Source organism: Schistocerca piceifrons, unplaced genomic scaffold (assembly GCF_021461385.2).
Source record: "Schistocerca piceifrons isolate TAMUIC-IGC-003096 unplaced genomic scaffold, iqSchPice1.1 HiC_scaffold_884, whole genome shotgun sequence".
NCBI lineage: Eukaryota > Metazoa > Arthropoda > Insecta > Orthoptera > Acrididae > Schistocerca > Schistocerca piceifrons.
This window is the reverse complement of record NW_025729151.1, coordinates 1-18,774: the sequence shown is the minus strand read 5'-3', so window position 1 is coordinate 18,774 and position 18,774 is coordinate 1. Positions and strand designations below refer to the sequence as shown.

The 18,774-nt window shown below is 39.1% G+C and overlaps 1 long non-coding RNA gene and 1 other non-coding gene across 2 annotated transcripts in view; both read right to left on the bottom strand.

The window, feature by feature from the left end:
* Window positions 1-12,032, bottom strand: part of LOC124771060 — a 29,887-nt gene extending 17,855 nt beyond the window's left edge. The window contains exons 1-2 of the long non-coding RNA XR_007013277.1: window positions 11,894-12,032; window positions 1,494-1,840 (exon numbers count right to left, since the gene is read on the bottom strand). This is a non-coding gene — a long non-coding RNA (uncharacterized LOC124771060). The remainder of the gene's footprint in view (window positions 1-1,493; window positions 1,841-11,893) is intronic.
* LOC124771061 lies at window positions 11,504-11,711 on the bottom strand. The gene has a single exon (XR_007013278.1). It is a non-coding gene; the product is annotated as a small nucleolar RNA U3 (small nucleolar RNA).
* Window positions 12,033-18,774: the final 6,742 nt, after the last annotated feature.

Genomic DNA, 18,774 nt, shown 5'->3' with positions numbered 1-18,774 from the left:
TCCACAGCCATCTACCCTTCCTACCAACTGTAGCCTGGCCTTGTCCCCCCCCCCCCCCCCCCCCGCCCAGGGCCCCCTTTTCCTCTCCCCTCCTTCTTCCAGAGCGGACTGTTTCCCTCCCCAGCCCCCTTCGGCGCGCCCCCACCCCTCCCTCCCTTCTTCCCTTGTCTCCATCCCGCTGGCAGATCCTTTCAGTTTGCTCATCATCATCAGTGTGCTACATCAGTGTTGTGTTTGGTGCTGTTGTCCCGTGACATTGAGCTGCGATTTTAATTGTGTGCTGATCTTGTAAATAGTGTTATTGTCAGTGATTGTTATGTGCTACACCATCCATCGCTAGTGTAGTTTTTTGCGTAGGTTTTTAGTTTTTTATCACCATTTTAGAGTCACCACCTCTTTTTTCCGCTATCTTCCATTATGTTTCCCCTTTTATATGTCTATGTCATCCTTTCTGTTGTTTTCTTAAGTGTCTCCATGTCCTGTACTTAATGACTGTCTCTTGCCTGAAGAGCGACGCCTATGGTGCTGCCTCATATGGTACATTGAAATACAATAAAGGAAAAAAAACTGACTTCAAGTTGATGTGAGTTTCCAAAATAACTGTGTCTGCAGGGCAGCATATTGCACAGCAAGTTCTATTAACCTCTATCGGTCATGATTATTGGTTTCATTAAACAGTTTCTTTTAAATAAGTGATTTTATAGTACACTGTGTGTCTTTTATTGGTTAATGTCAGATATAATAAAGTATCTGCCAATTTTTAAATGCTTATTAATCATCTCTGTGATTTCGACCAATTTTGTTTATTTTAATTCCTGTAAATATTGACCACTATATCGAAATATCGATATTTCTGATTCGATAATATCGATACCACTTATACAGGGCAAACGTTAATAAAACCCACGAACTGCAGGGACCAATGCAGGGGCTGGAAATGGAAGAAAAAGGGTCCTATGAACATGTGTCCAGAAATGCATCATTGCCAAAGCGCTGACGAATGAAAAGTTCCTTCGACCATGTGACATGTATTCCTTGTGTGTCGCAGGCTGTTTGATTAATGCAGCGTACTGTAGGCAGCAGAATGGTGGTTCGGTACTCACGTTGGGAAAAACGGAGAACGAGAGCAGATGGAAATGGACTATAGGCAAAGTACCATATCACATAACGTTTCACGCACTTTTTGAGAATTTGTGTGATCACGGGTTCTCTCAAAAAGATGAAAGTGCAGAGAGGTGAGTACATCTGATCTGGAGGACCATGTTCTGCCTCTTGACCGTTTCCGTCTGACTGGCCGTACACAAACAGCATCTCGGCTTTTCTTGACATGAATATTGGACTAATCATCTGGTTACAGTTATGGTTGCCAACTTTAACTGGAGCCAAATCCGGACAACTCAGAAATGAGTTATTATTATTCAAAACATATTACACAAAAGATACATTATAGCTGCTACAACAGGAAGCGTGTATTTATTTAAAACAATACTCACTGTTAATACTGTGAAATCACCCATTTCTGTGAGCCTCTAGTTTCTTTACTAGTTATATTTTGAAGTTGTACTTCTTTTCTGAGTTCACGGCTTTAACAAGTTCTTTCTCGTTGTCAGATTTAACAAATTTAGCAAATTCAGCACATTCACAAACAGTTCAGCATTTTCACTCTCAGTCTGTTTCTTTCACTGCTCCAGATGTTTAGCTGGACGGTGACACTGCTAGTAACTGTTGAACAACTCTCAGCAAATTATGTGCTTTGCATCTCTTAAAAAATGTCAGCCATTTGTTTGAAATGTTTGGGTCTAGTATATCCTTGATGAATGGCAAGACGTCTTTCTGTGCACTGTAACAAAAATACAAAGCCTTTTTTGAACCCTTTGACATGGCTTGTCGAACAAATGAACATGCAGACTTATATCAAAATACGTTGGAATTCGTTGTTTCAAATTCAGAATGCTTCCAACTTGTGACACAAACTGATACAAAATACTTAAAACAAATAATAATTAAATTGAAAAGTTTAACTGGCTCCACTTCATTATCTGGTTTCTGTAAAAAAATTAAAACTGAAATTAGTAAATATGAAATTAGCCCAATTTAAGGGAGCCCGAAAACAGGAGTTTTGATGTTGGGTTGGGCCATCCTACAACCACCGGACAGTTGGCAACCCTACTTACAGTCCGTTGCGTCAATCACACTGCCTGCAGCGCACAAGGCACGTGGTTGCAGAACTTTCACTCGTCAGACCCTCTATTTCCAATCAGGAATCCGTTTGTCATTTAATAATGTCCACCCTGTAAATGTCGAATGATGTATATCGATACTTTAAAAAATTTGCCTATCCCTAGTGTGGACGTGGCTTTATATCGCAGTCTCTCATGAGATCGTACCAACCGACTCTGGTGCAGCGTAAGAAGGTGCGCAAGTTAATTACTTATCGCCTCCATTTTTTGCTTGTTTCCATTCCCGTGCCTCGCTTCAGTCCTTCATCGGCAGAAATCTGGAACCTTCTGTGAAGGAGCATATTGTTTCAGCACCTGCTCGGCAACCTTTGAGATTCTACAATGCCACAGCGAAGCAGCAGCAAACTCGTTTGTTAAACATGAGTGAACTGTGTATGGACACAGTCTAATATATACAGTCGCGACACTCACTGCTGTGAAAGTTGTTACCATATGACAGTTCAAGTGACACTAGCGCCCCTAGCGGCCAGAAAGCTCGCCTTCCTCTGACGGCAGATGCGACATAAAAATAATGTTTGTTTTTAATTAGTTTTGTGCGTAATTTACAAAATAGTTTGTATATTTTTGCGTCAAGTGTTAGGAGAACAGCGAGAGACATAAATGATCGTGAAATATACGTAAACAGAGCACAAACTAATGAATGAAGTGACGTAAGCTGCAACATATTCTTGAGGAAATAATTAAGAAGTAGCATATAATCGCACTTATTCCACTGAAAGTAAGAGAATACACACTGTATATTCCATATATGAAGTATATAGATGCTCTTCCTTGTGTAAAAATGAAGCGACACATTACTTTTTATTACATTCTGCTTTGCAGGAAGCCTGCTTCCAAAAATAAAATTTCCATCTTATTCTTTGTGGTATCAGGTTCTCTCAATAAAAAGCATGACTGTTTTAAAACTTTATTATATCCTATTGATACATTTAACGAAAATAAAATTAAATGAATGACTCAGTCCTAACACTTTAGCAAGCCAAATGAGCCTGCTTCATCACTTTTTTATTTCTTCTCTTGCTCCTATAGATTAAATTTTGGTTTCTGAATTTAATAATGTAAAAGAGCCTCACTTTCACAAACAGTCTTATTAACAGCAGCTTGGTTTCAGCACAGCACCCAGGTGGAAAATTGTTCACAAAGAAAGCACCACAATTACTTATGTGAGCATATTAATCAAAAGTAGAAGTCATCTTAGTCTCACAATGAGTTAAAAATTCTTTGACATCTTCTGTACAAGTAAATAGGCTTCCAAAGTTGCCTTCATAACTTTTAAAATGACAATAAACTTTGTCATTTGCACCTAAGTCTTGGCTGCCATCTACAAGTACTGTCCTACATTTATAACAGTCATGAATTGTAAGCAGTTTCTTTAATACACATATCTCATGCTGTTTGCCTCTCTGAGGTCTGTTTGGACTTCCACATTTGGTAGTCTGATCACTGAACTCGTGTCACTGATGTCCAACAGTGGTGAAACAACTAATTTTGGCGCTGCTTTCATATGCACTATTGTCTGACCCCAGGTGATCCCCTCACAATTGGAGGTAGCTACAGTGTGTGTGTTCATTAATTTGCTTAAAGCATAATTACTGAATGCAGCACAAAATTGTTGTGGTGATGGGTTGCTACAAAAACCACCTTTATGCCTTATCACTGAGAAAACGTTTTCCAGTGGATCTTGACTAATTTTTGGTGTTAATAAATATAGCTTGGTTCCATCCAAAACATTATCAACAAACATGTTCAAAGCACTTATGTTACCCAGAAGTCCTTTAACACACTTAATCCTAGATGAAAAATCTTTCCCATCAACATCTACAAATTTCCATGACTGTATCCATGGCTTCAGTGTCTTTAGTATTTCCAAATGTCTTGAGGAGGCACTTATAATGCAGTTCCTTAAGGATACAGGCCCTTTAACACTATGTGCATTACATTTGTCAAAAATATCGTTTACTTCTTGGTAAAAATCAGCAGTAGCAGATTGATGATATGGTGCCACAAGTAACAAGTATCTCAATGCCTGCTGCTACTGTGTGACTCAACACACGAACTGCAGTGCTTACCCTCATTTTTGAAAAACTGGCAGTTGGACAGCTCTTTTAGTGAGCTCGGAGGCCAACCTGAGTAAAACTGACAAATGTCCTTCCATGGAGCAGTGCCACTCCATCCTTCATCTGTTGTGTGAATAATGCTATACCTGAATAAATTATTATGTATGCTTTTTATCAAGTGTGGGGTGTTATAAAAAAAGTAGATCTTACTCCCTTTGTGTACTAAGCATGGATTAACTGGTGTGATACCCAGACTGTGCCTCCACTCCACAAAATTCGAGCCTTGGTCAGTCACACATGTTTTTACAACCAAACCAATCTCTGTGAGTATTTTGACAACTTCAAAAAATATGCATGTCAGATGGGTGGCTCCTACTGGTCCTTTGGAGAAATAATACTCTAATGGCTGTTTAAAATTTGAGAAGATACCGTTGATCATTATAACTAATGCAGTATTGGCAACCACAGCACAGATGTACATATGAAACCCATGTCTTCGAATCCAAAAACATGATCCCTAGAGCTGTCATATCAAATTTTCCATTAGTGACATCTCATCCATAGACAAATTAACAATTATATCAGTTTCTGGTAACTGCTGCACTTTCTGCTTTAAAAGATGAAATATGTTATTATTTATCTCACGATTTAATTGTATATACAATTTAATTGTACATACCTTTGTAGAGTACATACTGATGGAAGGCTAAAACAGTGCGGTAAAAAACTGTATGCCTGAGTACTATAATACAACAAATTAAGTGCAAATAATTTAGTTTCATCTTTCCATCTCGCGCCACATTTTCCATTCAATGGTATACTAATTTGGCTTATCAATAAATCGAGAGCATCTTTTTTCAAGTGCTTGGAACCGATACTTTTTAAAATGAGCTTGTCCTTTTGTACTTGTGTCCTGTGACGTGGTTGCAGTTTATTCTTACGATGGGCACTTTCCTTGTCACATAGTAATTTTGTACGAAGTCTAATGATTTGCACGTTTTTACATTTCACACGATTTTACAACACGCGAATAATTTCACGTAATCTACGCATTTCATCTTCAAAAGATGTCTGTGTTGCAGATTCCGTTGTTAGTGATTTTATATATGTCTCTCGTGTTGGAACACTTGTGGTAGCTGTTTCTTCTGTGTCAGGAGACAGTTTTATTGTTTTTACAGTAACACTTTCACGTTTGTATGACAATTTTCTCTTCATCGTCACTATTTGTGGCTTATTCGGCACGTCAAATAACGTAGGAACTGCATCCCATACCAATGTCTTCTTTTCCGCGCTCATGAACTGGTTTGACTCGAAGTGTAACACACAAAACTTCACGTTATTGTGCAAATAAAGGACATCTTTTTGCAGTAGGTCCTGTCTTTTACTATTTACTAACCATTTCTTGCTCCTAAAAGAGAAAAATAAATTCAGTAATTCAATACAGTTTAGAAAAAAATCGTAAATAAAGAGCGCTCTAATGTGTTGTTCATACCTCTCAGGGTCCTTAGGAAACATGAAGAATGACACATGTGGTGTCTTCTTTCTATTATTACTGCAATTGATTGCGCTACATACGTTGCCTTTCGTAAAAACCATGTTAAAAATGAATATAAACGATACTGATTACATTTACTGAATGCCGTATTCAGCAGCGTAGCTTCTCCACCGCGGTGTACAAGAAAAATCAGCGAGAGTGTCGCGACTGTATGTATTAGACTGTGGTATGGCGCAGCTGAGTGAACGAAGCGCACTGTTACCGTATAAGCGGTCTATAAGCGACAGACGTCTGTTCGGAGGAAGTCAGTTAAAGAAGCGATGCTACTTGGGCGAAAACGCAACAGCAGGAGTTTACAGTCGGGTGCTGGGGAAAGGCCTTCTTTTCGTTGGCAGAGATATGGTTAGGAGAATTTACGTACTACTCCCAGTTGGTTCTTACACAGTATTGCTTTGTTGTTTTTTCTTTTCGGTCAATTTTTGCTGCCTTGGTGGGTGCCAATCTCCCAACAGCCTCGGTACAGCCCAGCTTTTAGCCTCTTCACCATCTATAGAGATGAAATTCTAATTGCGACTTGAGTTTTTGTCAAACTATTCTATACGACACTCATTCACAGCCTTGCAACATCTGTTACACTTCCAAATACATGACTACACCCTAGACAAATACATATTCAGAAAACACTTTCTAACCTTTAAATCTATATTCGATATTAACAAATTTCTCTTCTTCAGAAACGCTTTTCTTGCCACTGCAACTTTAAACACACATACAAAAAAGTTTTGCATTACCTCACTACCGAGAGTTCTGGTACCTGTACAAAAAATTGGAATAGAGATCAACATAAACACCACTTCCGCCCTTTTTACTGCTCATGAAAAGCACACATTGCATGTTGTACCACCAAACAGCGAGACCTTCAAAGGTCCAGATTGCTGTACACACCGGTACCTCTAATACCCAGTAGCACGTCCTCTTGCACTGATGCATGTCTGTATTCATCGTGGCATAATTTCCACAAGTTCATGAAGGCACTGTTGGCCCAGATTGTCCCACTGCTCAACAGCTATTCGGCGTAGATCCCTCTGAGTGGTAGGTGGATCACGTCATCCATAAACAGCCCTTTTCAATCTATCCCATACGTGTTCGATAGGCTTCATGTTTGGCGAACATGCTGGCCACTTTAGTCGAGCAATGTCGTTGCCCTGAACGAAGTCATTCACAAGATGTGCACGATTTGTCGTCCATGAAGACGAATGTCTCGCCAATATGGTTGCACTATTGGTCGGAGGATGGCATTCACGTATCGTAACGGCGCCTTCCATGACCACCAGGGACGTACATCGGCCCCACATAATTCCACCCCAAAACAGCAGGGAACCTCCGCCTTCTTGCACTCGATGGACAGTGTGTCTAAGGCGTTCAGCCTGACCGGTTCGCCTCCACACACATCTCCGACGATTGTCTGGTTGAAGGCATATGCGACACTCATCGGTGAATAGAACGTGATGCCAATCCTGAGCGGTCCATTCGGCATGTTGTTAGGCTCATCTGTAGCGCACTGCATGGAGTTGGGAATGAAGTTAAGCATCATGCAACCTATTGCGCACAGTTTTAGTCGTAACACGACGTCCGCTAGCTAAAAAAAAAAAAAAAGCATTATTCAATATAGTGGCGTTGCTGTCAGGGATCCTCCGAGCCATAATCCTTAGGTACAGGTCATCCACAGCTGTAATAGCTCTTGGGCGGCCTGAGCGAGGCGTGTCATACACAGTTCCTGTCTCCCTGTATCTCCTCCATGTCCGAACAACATCGCTATGGTTCACTATGAGACCCCTGGACACTTCCCTTGTTGAGAGCCCTTCCTGGCACAAAGTAACAATGTGGATATGGTCCAACCGCAGTATTGGCAGTCTAGGCATGGCTGAACCACAGACAACACTAGCCGGGTACCTCATTCCTGGTGGAATGACTGGAACTGATCGGCTGTCGGACCCCCTCCGTCTAATAGGCGCTGCTAATGCATGTCTGTTTACATCCTTGGGTAGGTTTAGTGACATCTCTGAACAGTCAAACGGGCTGTGTCTGTGATACAATATCCACAGCCAATGTCTACCTTCAGGAGTGCTGCGAACCGTGGTGATGCAAAACTCTTTGTGATATGTGTAGAATTGCGCTAGGGGGACGTGCAGGCGGACTATTGAGTCGTGACGTCGCGGTGAAACTTTCCCGCCACATCGCGCTGCATTGAAGCTTGTGGCCAAACAGCACATTAATTTTTAACTCATACGCAGGTGTAAATGTAATCGAGATTTTCAAGGTTTTAGTGTATTATTATTAGGCTTTATATTAGTTAGACTTTTTTGCTGTGGTCGGTGAAATGCTACTGTAAAGCTTCCGAACTACGTCTGTTTCAAATTTTGTTTGTAGCTTTGACTGACTCTTCAAAAACACTGAGACTTCAAATCCATGAAACATAGTGGAAATCTAAATTACCTGAGCCTTATTTTTAATAGTGACTGCACTAGGAAGAGGATACTTCAATGCGCCTCTGAGAAAAGATAACGTTTATCAGGTAAGAAACGTAAAGTCGCAATCACACAATTAGAGTCGCAGCCTTTCAATATCTTCCGATGACCTGTTAGTACACCGTTCTTTCATAACCAATTGTTGTTGACAGTGAGAAAAAGAGCCCTGAACCACTTTTCAAACATTGTCTTAATTTCAGTAACTCTGAGCTATGAGCGAGACGATCCTCTAAGTCCACATTCTTTTAGCAAAGCTCTTATATCTATTTCCAAAATTTCTAATTGTTGGCGTAATCAGGCATTGTCACATTTACAGCTATGTTAATTTTTATTTATCTAGTAGTAGTAGTAATTTTTATTTATCTAGTAGTAATTTCTTCAATAGCTGGTAATAAATTTGCTTGTAACATATCTTGTACTTCTTTTGGTAGCTTCCTTTTCTGTGCACAAATATATCTCTCATTATTACGCTCATTACTATGACCTAAACAGCACCAAATGGTAGATTTACAGTTGGAACATCGTCAGTTTACAGCTTGCATTTCGAAGGAATATTCAATAGTTCACTTTTCAAATCCCTTTCATAATGCGAATCAGTAAAACGTATTGAGCAGACACAAGCATTTTCAACTGAAAACAAATATGTACATTTACAAGCACTTATTCATTTTCGTTAGGCTTCATAGTTTTTAGGAAATATGTGAAACCTATTTATTAACTCACTTCGTTGTCTGCTGTGATTACCACAATTGACAATTGTGCAGCAAACTATTATTTTTCAATTAAAAACTTACTCTCAAAATCGCTCAATACACCAGTAACTCTGAACTCAATTGCAACACTAGTAAAAATTCACACTGCCGTAAACAACGTTGTTTTCATTCGTAAGTGCAATTACAACACAATACATTATGGCAAATGCAGGCTACTGAGCGCTGGTTGGGTTCATTCTGACGTCACCTGCGCCGCTTGCTACTACAGTGAATGATGGCAAGAAATTACAATTTTCTTTTATCGATGCAACTGAAGTTATTATTCTGTCTTGAGCTTGCTTGTGGAGGTTAGCTTTAACCGCCGGGAACAAGGCGATCGTGACGTTGGTTCTGCTGCATGTTGTTGACCGCTTTCTCGGATAAATTGCACGTTACGAGGTTGTGGTTAGCTTAGGACACGAGTTTAAATTCAACGCTACAAAACGCGTCGTCTACCGCAGTTCAGTTGTCGGTCATTTAAAATTAGCCGTCCCGACAGAGTCTCTCTCATTTCCGACATATCTCCCCAACATTGCTCCGCGCTACACACCAACAGCATTTGTGAAATGAATTGGCGAGTTCGCATTTACCTATAACCGAGCGGTAGCCGGCGGCCACACCGTAGCTCATGTGACAGACGTCTACTATCAAGCTATTTCAAACGGACTACGGACTTCACAGCTACACAGAAACTAAAAAATGACATCAAGTACAGTTTAGTCAACGTCCAGAACACGGGTATATTAGGGATTTTATTGTCGGTGATCTTCAAAATTTTGTACCTCACTGCTTTGGACATTAAAAGGTATACCTATATGGTACGTCTATATGTAATGTCATTAATTATAGGATGTGTTTCATTAATAAAAAACATTTTTTTTGGAATATAATTTGAAGACAACCTTTAAGTTAAGGGGTTAACGAAGAACACTATATCGAGGCGTTTTACATGAAAGCAGGGCAGAACCGACAACTAGAACATTCAATAATCAAATGTAACTCCGCAACTAATTAATAACGGAATGAAGTAAGCGCACAAACGTCATAATGGTGTGCAGCGCCTCTGGCGGCTGGCGTGGAAGCACTTTGACAGCTTTACAAAATTACGCGCGACAACCACATAACTTGCAGTGCACTAGAGCGTCACTTCTGTCTCCTACAACAAAATTATCCACGTTTTCTTCCCATTTTAATTTCTTCTGAGTATTTCCAAACTCCAGATGCACATTATCCTCGGGTGCATCTGCCGCGGTCGTCCCGGCCTCTGCTATTATCGCTGGATAGTTTGCTTAATTGTTCGATGATAATTTATCCTCTTAGAGTAAACAACATACAGCAATGTGAAGCAGCTATTAACAATAAAGGAGTCTCTGCAGCGACCCACGTCGTTGCTAAGCATTAGTTTGAGATGAGGCGACTGGCGAAGAACATGAATGTATCCGTCCCATCAGCAAAATCTTCAAGAAAACCGTGAAATGCGTCATTAGCACGGAGCAATAGCAGCTGTAAGAAGGTAAGCCCTAAGCATACATCTGAATTCTGCTAGCCTGTGGTACCCAAAACATAGGCGTCAAACCGACTGCACCATTCCGCGGACGTATAATATTAGCCCTCGTAGACATGCATTTTTGATGAATTCAGGACAACCTGATTTTGCAAACCAGTCATATACACTGCTGGAAGAGCACGAATTTTATAAATCTTGTAATGGCAGGAAAATGGGAATTCTACAAATTACACATTCTTCTAGGAAGTTTCCGTACCAAATGATCTCTGTGGTCCCTAGTATAGACAATGTTCGACAAATCGAGTGTGTCACTGCGATGTTTAGAAACATACGTTCTCCATGCACGTAATCATAAGAAATTATACGTATTTAATAATACTTCGACGATTACAGACGAATTTTTAACATTAACATTATTTCTACCCGAAAACTAATTTGTCTATTACATCACAGATGTCTTACAAACGGAAAAAAATTCTATTTGTAATTGTAATTTCCACTTCCGTATAAGTAAATAAGTTGGGTCAGCTTTCGTCTTTGTGCCAGTGCTGTTCGTATCCTCAGTCTTAAGAACAGCGCACCCACATTTTCTTCGCTTCTCGTCTAGAAGTGAAGATCGCTGGAATTCGAGCTGCTAAAATGTTGATGTATCTCTCTGTTCACTTCGACGATGAAATGACACTGTGTGCAACACGTCTGACACTACAGTAGTCATCGTTTAATTACTCCCGAATTGAAAGAACTGTATCATGCCGATGACAAACTAAATTCTTGATATGTAGTTCGGCCTCTAAAGCGAAACACTACATTTCGATGCAATGAGCCTGAGGCACCAACGAGAACTACATAGTACATACATTATCGTATCCGTACCTAACCAGTAGTCTATGAAACCAACAGCTATGATTCATTACATTAAAAAAAACCACTCGGAAAGCACTATTCCCTTCCCACGCCCCGGAAGGCGTGGTGAACGATCATCGATTGCAGATGAGATCCTACGAATCCCAATCCGCATGCCTCACGCTCAAGGAAAGTGCTACCACTCATCATCGTGGTTGCGTCTACTCCAGTATTGAACTAGAGAGAGTTGAAGACATACTACAGAAATGATCCTGTGAAGTATGATCTTAGCATTACCCCCGCTTCCTGGGATACTTATGGCCACGTCATGAACGCATACTATTCGAGAACAATCAACGTCACAGATTGTAAGTCCAACATCGAGCAAATCCGTCTCAACTGAAATATTTTACAGTAAAAAATATAGTCGACCACTGATTCTTAACGGCATCTTTATCCTGTATTCCATACCTGATGCAGAAAATGTGTTCCCCAGTTATGACGAGGCGCGGCGAGACGATGCGCCGAGACCTCTGTAGTTCAGCTCCTTACGTTAGATGGCTCGTTCGAGAACAGCTGACAAGGTCCAACGGTCAATAATCCTCCATAGTCCATCACGACTCGTCTCATGCCCTTGGCGTGCATTTTACGTTCCGAAAGTCGTATACCAACAACATAGCTAAACAAATTGTGTTACATTTACGCGTAGAAAAGATTTGCGCGGTCACGTAAATTAGTGGATACGATATGATACGTAATATTTCTTTCTTTAATCGCGTCTCCAAAGTGTTTTTGATTTATTTAAAGTTTTCTAACCACACATAGGTCGTGTGTCAGTTACTTATTTTAGTGTAGTGAATCTTTATCGATCGGAAATTTGTTTTCTGACAACTTTATTAACGTGTTAATGTGTTACTGGTTGCAAAATTACGCTCTCGACCATGTACTTGTTTGAAGTGTGTTCTCCACCTGACGCGATTTCTGTTCACTTTGGGGTTAAAGTTTATGTATTAAGCCCACAAATACGAATGCGTGATGGCTTATAACTTGTTTCCTTTACAACAGCAATTAATAATTTATGTGTTTGCAGTCTTGGTAACTGGGTCTATAAACTGGATAGGCGTGCCCATGTTGTTATGATTGTATTTCTTGTCTTCAGCGAACAGTTATTCGTACTGTAAATATATTACTGCTCTCTATTGTTCATTTCATCCATTTGATTGCAGTGGCACAAATGTACCAGATGTGATATTGGACAGTATGTTACAATACAAAATTACACATACTTTTACAATATTAATTTTCCTTGGACAAGGGTTGTGTTGAAGGATACCTATTACAATTTAATATGCATAGTGCGCGTTTTTTTAGAATTGATGCAGTGTTTGCAAGTATAGTGGCTACTGACAAATGCACTATACCTAACAACTTAACAGGTAGATGCTGTTCTAAGCTTTTCATATTTTGAGGCCACAGTCATGTAATAATGTTCGAATGGTATTTTATGTTACTATCATGATTTCAGTCTTAAGCCTTTATAATGTACATGGTTTACGACCAAAATCGTGATAGTAATATAAAATAAGGAAATTGTAGAGTTAAATGCTGAAAAAATCATTAAAAAATGCTGTTAGATTCTCTTCACTGCTTATTTCAGCACTGGAAGACCTGTAAAGTCTCTGACATTAAGTCATTCCATTTGCATATGTAACTGCACCTGCCTTTCAGGCTGGATCCCCTATTTACGTTCAATACTGAGATGCTATTCCACAACATGGAGAGCCTCGGCAAGGGGGAATTTAAAGTAAACTGGGGCGGCAGTGATAATTTGGATTGAGCAGGGAGCATGCCAGAGTAATCCATGCACTTGTGTAAAGCGCTGACTAGCATGCAGGAGACCCGGGTTCAATTCCTAACCTTGGTACAAGTTTTCACTTGCTGCTTAAGCCTACATACCCAGAATTTCTCAGGAAGTTTACATGTATCTTAAAGTGTGTGCCAGCTTCATTTCATCAGCTTCTCCATGAGACACATTTATCATTCTCACAGAGTCTACAAAAAACAGATTTACTTAGTGCCTGCAAAGAAATATTTAACTAGTCATTCTTCTCTTTCTGCGTATATGAATGAAACGAGAAGAAATCCTGATGTGTTGTACAAAGGAAAGTACTCCCTGCCATGCAACTCACAATGCCTAGCAGAGTTAGGATTTATAAGTAGATGTGAGGTGCTTATGTTCTAATAAAATTTGTATTCATGGGGATCCACAGATATTCATGAACGTAAACAGGGTCTGTAGTAGGCTGTAATATGATATTCATTTAATCGTGCAGTTAGCTCATTTCAATTAAGTGTCATTGTTAAGCACATTTATAACAACTGTATTTCTTGACATTTCCAAATCACTCTTAATTACAAGTAAAGAAGTAACTTCTGTAGCAAGTTTTATTTATAAGGCATATTTCATTACATCAACTTTATTTTTAATGAACGTGCAAGTATCTCAAAGTTGCACCATACATGGGCTTAATGAGGGGTATGGTATAACTTGAATAAGAATATTAAAGTGCAGTTTACAAAATATACATAGGTTTTCTGATTGAATGAATGAAATGACCTCCGTCGAAATGGCTTAAGAATCTGGCTGAGGTGTCATTAAAGACACTGGGGGGGGGGGGGGGGGGGGGGGGGAAACCCACTGCAATTTTAAATGAATTTTTACTCAAGATGCACATCTGTCTGAAACTGCCTCACTGAGAATTTCTACTTGGCAAATAAATACAGCATAGTTTCATTTGAAATAAGTGAATAGATTCTTTAAAGAGTGTAGTTAGTAGGGTTAGGAGAATAACATTCTAACATGCCAAATCCGATTAACCATGGCCGACCCTGCGTAACTGTGGGACAAGGCAGAAGCGATATACAGGAGAATAACTCTGGCCATTATTCTATAAGCCTATTGTTACTATCCATTTGGATTAAAATGGCTTATATATATTTTGAGCATGCCAAAAAATATTTGAGGTGACAAAAAAAGTTCTGTTCCTCTTCTCATACAGTGAACTCTAACTATAATGAAGGAATGCTGCGGGAACTAGACATAAGATATTAAGCTTTGTGATTTATTGCAAATCTCAGAATTTTCTCTTTCATGATGGTAACTAAAAAAAGTTATTAATAACAGTGTATAATTAGGACCATATGACAATAAAATGTTATGCTTTGCCCTTAATCTGGAATTTTTGAGTTATCTCATCTACACAAGGATCATTGCATTAAAACTACTACACCACTATTCTGACCTTGTCGACAGAAAAATGTTCCATATTGCAATAACGCTGACATTTAATCTGCATCTTAACAACAGCAGTTTATTATTGTACAGAAAATTCTAAGGTTCATGGTGGAAAACAGAGCCGTTAAGCGACAAATTTCTTAGCAGTTATGTTATTGGTGCCAATAATATAATAGTTGTTCTCGGCAATCCCTCAGATGCTGCTGAGGTTCAGATTAAGGTTCCTATGGAATAATATTACTGCTAACAGCTTGTACACATTGCAGATGTTATCCCGGTATTCTCTGAGACTACAGTACATTCTAGCTTGAATATTCACGTGGAGTAGCATACATAATCAAACAAAAAGGTTTCTTTGTCCCAAGGTATTCCTATGGAATAATATTACTGCTAACGGCTTGTATACATTGTAGATGTTATCCAGGTATTCTCTGAGACTACAGTACATTCTACCTTGAATATTCACGTGCTGTAGCATACATAATCAAACAAAAAGGGTTCTTTGTCCCAAGGTACAGCCATCCTATTTTCTCAAATATTAATGTTTAGCTGTGTCATTATGGCACGTGTTCCAAAATCAATATTTGGTTTTTAAAGCTCTGTACCATTTAATACATTCAACTTACAATTGAAAGTAATACAGTACATGAAAGTGCAACTCTGACAGTTTTTCTTACAAGTGTTCAATTTGATGACCATTTTTCATATTGTACACACTGAGCCGATCGTTGAGTTCCTCTCAAAACTTGGTCAGTGTACCTGGAGCAAAATGTTGCAAAAACTATTCCAAAACTGTTTATTAAGTCAGGCAGACCAGCTCATAGTGGAGCCACATGCACACAATTCATTATGAGCCCCCAAAGGCAAAAATTACATGGCATCAGATCTCCAAAATTGAATGTTTCTTGAACCAGATCCCGGCGGAAAGTTTATGGGCCTTTCTTTTTCGGTGAAGTAACTTAAGATGCATTTCTTATGTTGAGGTGCTACAACTACGGCTTTTTCCTCAACTGGAAGAAGCCAAACCACAGAATTTTATTTGGCAGAACGATGGTGCACCAACTAACTAGCATATCTCAGCAAGCGACTGGTTAAACGACATTATACTCAACCGCTGGATTGGACGCAAGAGGACAGATCACCGAGCTTGTTTTGATTGGCCTCCATGTCCACTTGGAATGACCCCATGATTTTTATGTTTAGGGGTTCATAAAGGATTGTGTGTATCTGCATCCAGTACCAGCTGGTCTACCCGATTTAAGAAATAGGATTGAAGCAGTTGTTGCTCCAAACATGTTGATTAAAGTCTGGGAAGAACTCTATTACTGCGTCAGTGTGTGCCATCACATTGAAAACTTGTAAGAAAAACTTTGTGTGTTCTGTTTCATTTGATGTGTTATGAATGGTTTTAAGTTGATTGTAATAAATTTTTTTAAATTTGTGATAGGGGAATATAACAGATAATAAATTTCCACTGTAAAATTTTCATAAAATCTTTGATTCTAAGAATGACTGGCATGTAACCCACTGAACTATATTTGCAGTTCAGGTTCAAAAGAATAACTATTTGAAATTGCACAAGTTAAGACAATGGACAGGCAACACAACTGGGTTGTATTACTTACAGCACAGCATTTTAGATTATGAAATAAGGGTGAGATGGACCTGTTAACAGACCAGCTTTTTTATGAAATCTTTTGCTGTGCATTTTTAAAAATAAGTCACAACATGTTGCGAGTGTACAGTCAGTTCAAATGGCAGTTCAGAATATAACAATTAATATGCTTACCATTTAGTGCATGAAACAGAGTACATCATCTGCAGTCTCCATGTTACTGACTGCATTTTACTACACAAGCTATTTTTACGTCAAATTATTTTTCAACTTTATTATTCCATCTGACACACAATCTCTTACTGCTATATATTCATTATGGCACTCCTGATCATCCACCAGCATTAACCCACACTATATTCTTTGTTTGGCATTTGGAAGATACTTACTAGCACATTCAACACTATTTTTGGTCAGGAATAACGTTCTGAATGAAGATAAACAATTATGGTGCCATAGTTATTTTCCCCTTTGAAGTTATATAGACCAATTACTTAAAAGAAGTTTTCATTTTTCTTTCAGAGTTTTTAGAAACAAAGCTCACATGTGACTTTAATGTACTTCAAATAATAGCTGTAATATAGGCGTTGCTAAATATTTAATGTTATCACATGAAATTTACAATTCCTTATGAATAAGTATATAATGAATGCATCAGAACATAAAGCAATTTAGAAAGTGTTCTATGTTGTTATATGAGGCAATGTTAGTCAAAATGAGAATAAATGGTTCAAATGGCTCTGAGCACTATGCGACTTAACTTCTGAGGTCATCAGTCGGCTAGAACTTAGAACTAATTAAACCTAACTAACCTAAGGATATCACACACATCCATGCCCAAGGCAGGATTCGAACCTGCTACTGTAGCGGTCACTCGGCTCCAAACTGTAGCGCCTAGAACCGCACGGCCACTCCGGCCGGCAAATGAGAATAAAATTTGAATACATATGGACCACAAATGAGAGCACAGTCTTAAGAAATTCTCCGTGCTTTTCTCACACAGTATTCCCTGTGAGACGAGTATGTGGTGCAATGACAACAATAATGCTGAAGGGACGAGATGCAGAGTACACAGACTTTTAGCAGTGAACAGTGCATTTGCCATCTAGTAGAGCTGCAAACCCATACAATGATCTAGGCAAAAGTTGTGCCATATGATTTGAGCCTGATGCATCTAACATGTCTAAGAATAAGATGATTTCATATTCAGTTACTAATACAATCTCAGCAAGCCTTAATTACACGTCATTAGCAGTTTGGTAGATGTGTATGCACTAAAAATTTTGTTGTGTACTAGCTTATGTTGGCAGTGACCAACCAATATCATTCAACGCCTTTCAAATTCTGCAACTTCCAGTCAGCCATCTCCCTAAATCCTTGAGTGAGTGTGCATGAGTGGGCTAGATGTTAATGACAACAGTATCAATGAGTCATGTTTGGAATCTGTCAATTCATATAAATATTGGGGGGGGGGGGGGGGGACAATTTGTAGGGATATGAAATGAAATGATCACATAGTGTTTAGTGTAGGTAAAGCAGGAAATTCCTAACAAAACACTAATACAACCTATCCTAGAATACTGCTAAAATGTATGGGACACATAGCAGATAAGACTAACGGGGGATATTAAACATAGCACAAATAGTCACAGATTTGTTTCATCCATGGCAGAGCATCATGGAGATGCTGGAAAAACTGCACTAGCAGACGATAGACGCAAACTATCCCCGGAAAGCGTCCTCCGAAGTTTTCAAAACTAGGTTTAACTGAGGGATCTATGAATGTACTACCAGATGTACAAGTATGAATAGTGGATTTTTTTTGTCTAAAAGATGTTAAACTCAGAAGAATGATAAACAATGCTTTACTCAAAGTATACTCCATTTTTTATACATTATCTCCATCTCTCAGGCAATTTGTGAATACCACACCAGTAAAAATTTTTCCTTTTTGCTGTGATCTATCAACACAAACAAACAGTAATTGGAAGAAGCCAAATATGGTGAGTAAGCAGCATGGGGTAGAACATCCCAGCCAAGTGCTTCCAACGTGTCACAAACCAGTTTTGCTGTATAGGAAGGAGCACTGTCATGAAGAAAAATGACTTTGTGTCACCTCTTGTGATACTGTGGCATTTTTTCAAGCACCGAACAGTTCCAATCGGTCAAGTGTTGTTGGTAATGATTAGTATTATCCATTTTCCAAGGTTTTAACAGCTCAGAATAGACCAGATCCCTCTGATCTAACCAAACACAGAGCATTGTCTTTCTGTAAAAGCAATTCAATCTCTTGGTCGACATGGATGCTGTGCCTGGGTCTACCCATGATTTTTTTGCACTTGGGATTCTAAAAAAAAAATTAAAAAGAGAGAGTTTTCATCCCATTGTAACCGTGCAATGCAAAAATGACTTTCTTTTGTACCAAGTGAGCAAAATCTCTCG